The sequence below is a fragment of the Ammodytes marinus genome (assembly GCF_949987685.1).
Source record: "Ammodytes marinus genome assembly, chromosome: 22".
NCBI classification, from domain to species: domain Eukaryota; kingdom Metazoa; phylum Chordata; class Actinopteri; order Uranoscopiformes; family Ammodytidae; genus Ammodytes; species Ammodytes marinus.
In genome coordinates this window covers 15,995,248-16,002,506 of record NC_137226.1, presented here as the reverse complement: position 1 = coordinate 16,002,506, position 7,259 = coordinate 15,995,248, and positions in this window count along the sequence as shown.

Below are 7,259 nucleotides of genomic sequence, written 5' to 3'. Positions count from 1 at the left end.
CTCTATAAATAACTTCCCAGTGGTATTGTATGTTTTGGGACTGGAGAGAGAAAACGAGCTTAGAGTGCCCTCTACGTGCAGGCTGAAGAAGCTATGTGTCTGCAGAATGTGGCACACAGTCATGGAACAAATGCTCCAGATATACAGTAGGATGTACAGAATCAGGCGTGTCTGGCTGATATTGAGCCAAGCAGAATGACTTGGCTGGGATGTTGATGGATGGTAAAACATTTTCCATTTTTACCTGCCTCTTAGGCGGCCGAGATGCTGCATTTTTTCCACACAGGCTCAATATTGAGAAGGTGAAATGCATGATGGGGGAAATTTTAACGTTGGTGCTGCCCTCTCTAAGTGCAGTGTCATCAGGAGTTAAGTGGGGAGGCAGGCCAGATCAAAGCAGCCGAGCAGATCTTCACTGTCTGACTTCATCTCTGCTTAAAGCCAGAGAAAAACCCCAGTCACAACCCCAGATGCTAAAGGAAAAGAAGAATTCTTCTATTTTTTCCCCCTTCTGGACTCATTATTCCCTCCCTCGCGTGCAGGGCTTCATGCAGCAGTCACGCTTGCGAAAAAGTCCAAATCAAAGCGCCTCGTTTGAAGACTTGTTTGGTTAATAAGTCTATTACTGAGCTTCAAAAACTGCAATTAGATGGGAAGTCTGGAGTCAATGTGTCAAAATCCCCGCTGATTCTTCCTCCAGTCAGATGATGGCGATGGCACGGTTTGATTTGTCACATGGCTGAGACTCGCGCCGAATGAATAAACAGTCACAAACATATACATTTATAAATATCCTGGCAAAGGAGAGATATTAGCATACTACACATGAGCACCTGTGAGGGAGTAGAGGATAGAACAGGGGCTGTGGAGTCAGATGTGGTGGCATGTTTCAGACTGCCTGAAACCAGTTTTCAATTAATTTCCCTGTTCATCTATAGTCAAGTTTGTAAAACAAGGAAATACATTTTTTTTTGTGGGGTGGGGTGGGGTGAAAACAAAGGAAATTTCTAATAACACAGTGTAGCAAAGGCAGGCCAAATGCTTTGAAAGCCATAAAACAGGAATTATCTTGTTACATTTTTTTGGAGGGCTAGTGTGAACAGAAATTGTGACAGCATCCCCAAAATGTTTAATTAAAGGACTGACTGACTCTTCTTAAAGATCACCTATTGTGCTTTTTCAACTGTTATGACCTATAAACGTTGTTATAATGATTTATAGTCATGTTTAACCACACTTAATTGCCAAATGATGACTTACATGCATTAAGACGTATTCCCTGCTGACCCTCTGGGGTGGCTGTGCAAAGCGCTAAACACTAACGCCGGTCGGCGGTTGTGATTCACTTGTTCAGATTTACGGGATTTATCTACGTAGATCAATCCGGATTTTCCATGTATGGTAATGCTGCAACGTGCTCAGGCACGCTCCTGTCATGCCCCCACCTGCCTGCTCAAATCTGCCCGTGCTCCGCTGAAAGTCTTCCGGAAGGTAACCAATCACAACGGAGTAGGGTTGGCAGGAGGGGGCGAGGGAACGGAGAAGCACAAAGCCGAGTGATGACAGAGAATGCTGAAAGCGCCCAGATGAGAGGAAGAGTTTCCCGAAAATCTACATAGTTCGTTGTGCTGTGATTCGTGTCAGGTTGCTCTATAGGAGTTGTGAGGAAGGTGTAGCTTCCTAGCGTATTACTATTGTGGATCTCTTAAAGGCAGAACTCGCTGCAGGTGATCGGTAAGAATCACACAGATGTTCAGGTCCAATTTGTTTATTATCTTCTGCACCACCACATTCACAATCCAAACTGTCTGATGACTCAGTGGTTTTGCGCTAGACGCACGTCACATCAGATGACAGGTTTGGATGAGTTGTGACCGCAACACCCACGGTTTCCCGACTCACGGGGAGCGGCTTTTCCAGCTGGGTAAAGTCCGTGAAAGTGAAACTTAAGAGCTCACGTCTGAGGAAAACGTCTGCTAGGGGGAACCTTTTTCACAGGAGTCATTAATGAGAAATGAAGACCAGAAAAGTAGTATAATAGGAGATCTAACCTTAAAATAATCAATAATCAACCTCAATAGCTGACACGCAAATATCACCTGAGTGGCATCTTTAAAGCTCTATATTATAAATTCATGACCGGATAAGGTACAGTGTGTAACGGGAATTGCCGTTTTCAGAACATGACTTGGTAGAAATGGAATATAATATTCATGTCTGTTTTAATTAGTGAATAATAGCTTCAAAATAAATGTTTTTTTATTATATTACAATGAGCATTTTATATCTACATTGAGAAGCGCCATCCATGTTGCACTGCCATGTTTCTACAGTAGCACAGAAGGGAAAAACTTGACGGCCTCATGTGTATTTATATCAGTGGGCATCCACTGGAAATGCACCTGTTGGACGAGCAAGTACAATAAATGACTTAATACATCTTCACCTCATCACTTGATATTGTCGAAAGACTTGAGGCAATAGTGGATGATGTCATCTTTAGTAAAACGTGTTCTTGAAAGCCAACTGAAGCTTCTGTAAATTCTTAGAGCGGGAGGGTGTGCGCCCACACCAAACGTGTCAAAAATGGTTCTACGCGCATAACGCGCCTAGTCTCCCTGACAATTATTGATTTCCCCTGATCAACCATGGCTGCGAGCAGACCCGACCCGACACAACAGCGTGCATGTCCGCACAAAAACAACAACAACACAGCCAACAACTGTGCCAAAAGACAAATAAACAGCACATATAGCCTAGCATTAAAACAGCATTCCGCTGCTGCTATCCGGCGCTAACTTGGTTTATCGGCTAAGCACAGCCGCACATATTCACTGAATTAACCAGGAAGCCCATTCTCCAGGTTTACTTTCCCCACGTCTTCTATTCCCAAGCGGCTGTCATACAGCACCGGCCGCCCGCAAATACATTTTCCTCCTCGGTGTTTGTCAGCCTCTGTGTACACTGTTCTCCGACCGAGCCGATGTATGTGACGTCGGGTCATTCTCCAAGCTGATTGGGGGCGTCACACGTAGGAGCGTAAAAAGTTCAATAGGTATGTGCGTTAAGGCTCATTTATGCTCAACGTTATATCCGTCACTGCCCTCATACTTCCATGCGTCCTTTATGTTGGATGGAAATTAAGCAAATCAACCACTTGTAGGCAGCAGTGCCGCTCAGAGTCAATAGTTACTCAAAGGAAGGAGAAGAGTCAGTGAATTAAATTTTACATACTATCTATCCCCCCGGCGATTTTCTGTGGTACTGCTCCGTTCTGTCCGTTTGGTACGCATCCGCAAGTTTGCAGGATAAATGCAGAAATACGGACAAAATGTACGCAGAGTACGGACCATGGGCACGGACAGAAGGCTCGGTCCGTATCCGTATGCGTATCTAACATAGAGCATTAATGAGCCTTTAGGCGCGTTAGGTGTGTACGCGCCTAACGCGTTGCTTTAGCGCGCGTAACGCATCTACGCGGCTAAACCAATGGTTCCCCATGGAAAAATTGACGATTTTATATGCCTCTTATGCGCCTAACGTGTTTGGTGTGGGCGCAGCTTAAGCCACATCCCATTCAAAGTACTAATAAGTCTCTTGTATAAAAATGTGTAGAAAAGTAGATTCTGAGCTTTGCTACTGACCAAGTAATCACTGTGTCTTTCTTTGAGTTTTTAATCCCCATTAATGGTCCAAAATACAGATTTGACCAACCACACATATTGCTGTCAAACCCAGAACATTTCAAACAAGCTCAAGTCAGTAGAAGCACCAGCATCAAACAGCAGCCGGAGAGCGTGAGCATACGTAGTGAAGCACTTAGCAGCTCCTACTGGCTCCTTAATATATTTCCCTTAGGAGTAGTGAAGACTATTAATAGCTAAAACAAGAGTGAAAGTGGTCAGATTTAAAATACGAAAATGCTAATGTTCCACTGTGTCTGCTCGGTGTGCAAATTGCAAAGTGTTGCCAACTTGCCATTGTGTTGACAGCGTGTTGCACTTTGTTCAAAAAACGAAATGTCTGAAAAAAGATAGACAATGGATGGACACATACTTGAGGGCTTTTACGCTAGAGCTAATTTTTTCTTTTCCACATCTAGCTGGATTGTTGATTATATTATTATGGCGTCTGAGTCGTTCCCTATGGTAAAAATCTGACACCTTGCCCCTTTAAGATCAGGATAATGTCTTTTCAAAGTGTCTTTCTGACACTGAGCCACAGTCAGTGCGTTTCCATGGCACCAGTGAGTTTCCAACTAGATTGGATTAAGACATATACCGAACTAGACACTCGAACGGACCATGTCACTTGTCTGAGTATACATGGCCTTTCAGGAATCGGATAAATGTCCGATGCATGGCTGTCTCCACTATGCTAGATGGCGCTGTAGCCCTTCCGGCAATAACCCATGGTGTAGCCTATAACGTGCATGCACACAAGCGCAGAACGAGAAGTCCGATATGCGATATCCGATCCCTGTATACATGCAGAGAGAATGCCGACTATGAACGAGTTATCCAGGTGTTCTTATCCGACTTCGCTTGTCCGTTAATGTGCCGATTTGTGTGCGAAGTAGATCGGATAAAGGTCTTTACGTGCATTTTACAAGTCCTGTTGAAGTCTTATTCGTTTATTTATCCGAGTATGAGTCTGCATGTAAACGCACTGACTGAGAAGCCAGCCAGTATACTGTGAGTGGCGTAACGCTCGCTGGAGAACCAACAGCCAGTTCTCCACTCAACAGCCTGCATGGCGCTGGAGCAGACAGATGTGCTGATATGCCATCTATAGCCGCGGGCCGTTTCTGACTTCTAAAGGCTTCCGCTGTCAAAGTGGGGCGCCTGGGAGCGCATGACACAAAAGTTAAATGAAGGTTAAATGGAAGCACTTCAAAGTGGGAGATCTCCACTGAAAAATAACGGCGGAAAGGTTAATGTGTGTCTTGTTGGGAACACCAGAGCAGCTTGTAGCTTTTGGGCATGACGGTTTGAGGTCCGGTGTGGGTCACAATGCCTTGGGCCCGCCGTTTATTGCTTTTATTCACACAGTCTCTGTGTGCAGACAACTAATGCTTGCAGAGCGGTTTTGTTCCAGGTCAGATTTCCCTCTGTTATAGCTTCAATGCATATGCAGTAATACTAGAGGCAGACGCTATTGGCTTTGAACATGTTGGATATCATTTTGGAATCACCTCTAATCTAATGGATGCTCCTCGCTTGATAGCTGATACATGGAAACAGGTTGTAAATGCAGCAGAAGAGTTGGATTTTTTTAAATTTTTTATCTGGGCCAATTTTTGTTAGGTAAGATTTTTTTGCCTTACAGGGAACATCAGGATCAATTTAGTGATTTGCAGGTTACAGAAGTAGTTCAACATTTTGGGAAATGTATTCGCTTTTTTTTTGTCAAGAGTAAGTCACTGCAACCGGCCAAGAAATTGTTTGGACACGGTTGGGCAAGCTCTCTTTTTAAAATGCTGCTGGCTGCAGCCTCATATTTAATGGACAGAGTGGTACCAATCTTCTCGTCCAACCCTCTGCAATGAAAGCAAGTTGAGATTTTTAGGGTGGAACTCAACTGCTCAATTTGTATATATTTTGATGTGCAAACTGATCATTAATTAATTAGAACCTTTCAGACACATACGTTAAAGAACTGAACAATCATAGCAGATGTTTAGATATGCTGGAAACTCTGCTCTTTGACATCAGATCTTAGTTAAATACATTATACGGTTGGCATGGTGTGTCAAGTTATATTGGCTGCAGTCTATGAATATGATTATAATGCAGCTGATATCCACACAGCTGTGAACCAGCCAAGGATCTTGATGCATGAAGGAAACAGCTGACAATAAACGCAAGACGGGGGCAGTGCTATTCTCTATTTATTTGCAAAACTTAACATAAATGAAATAGTCCTGTTTATGCAGCCTGTGTAAAAAAAGAAAAAGAAAACGTCAGATAGTAGGTAGATGTAACTAAGGCAATTATACCAGCTCAACGCCACATCAAAATAATGCTAACATCTCCTCTGGGCTGCCTGCATCCCTTCAGTATTTAACCTATTATCACAACATAGTTAGTGAAGTGCGCTCAGCCCGATGTGACAGCTAATTGCCAACCGCCAGGACTCCAAAGGCAGCCGACCTGAAACTCTCGCAGCTTTCGCAGGGAATGGTTTGACACGGCTTTGAAGGTCAACTCCTTGTGCATTCAAAGGCCCAACAGGTGCCCCCCTCCCCACGGGGTGCCAGCTCCCTGCTGGAAGGCCCTATCAAAGGCAGACTGGAGAGGCTTATTGTTCTCTCTCCTCTCCAGTTGACCCTCACCGCCCCATTAAAATCTAGCCTCAAACTCTGCCTGAGGGTCTCCAGCCATCATCGGCACGCGCTGCCTTCACCAAAGCACTGCATGCTAATGAGTCAGAGGAGAGGGGAGGGGGTGTGTGTGGTGGTGGGGGGGGCTGTGTTTGCATATTTAAAATGGGGGGTTGGGTTTCGTTACCAGGCAGAATTAATAATAGGATCGCCCGTGCTTGATTATTAGTTAGGTTTGATGAAGGAGGAGATACACGTTGAGGTATATGTGGTGTGTTGACTTTTAACGGTGTGACATGCACGCACACACACACACACACACACACACACACACACACACACACACACACACACACACACACACACAGTATTCATGGGTCTTTTGACTGGGCATGGGGGTTCTGTTTTTACCTGGTGGTTGGTTGGTTTGTCTGTGGTATAAACATTTGAAACATATCCTAGACTTTGATGTGCAGGTCAGCCAGCTACAAAAAAATAACTACTGTATTATGTTGATGTAATTAACTTGAGCACATACGGTATCTTGATCGACAGTCCAAAGTGTATTGTTGTATATACTGTATTGTATTTTCATAATTAGAGTTGAATATATTTTAATCTGGGCCCTCTTGTGTGCAGATTGTATAGCATACATATCTTGGAATATCTCCTAGTCTTAATTAAAGCCACCATGCGTAGTTTAAAAAAACAATTGGCACCACCCAGTGGTTGTATGGGGAAAAAACCTCCACCAATACTCAAAGGGAAAATAAGGATGAATGAAATGAATTTGCCAATTGTGACTTAATAAAAAAAAAATCTAGGAAATTAACCAGTTATAAACCAGTTCAGTTTATATTAATGCTGCACTAATCTATATTTTCTGTGTTGACAGCATCTCTAATGACTCATGGTAACAGGGCCGCACGTAGTGACA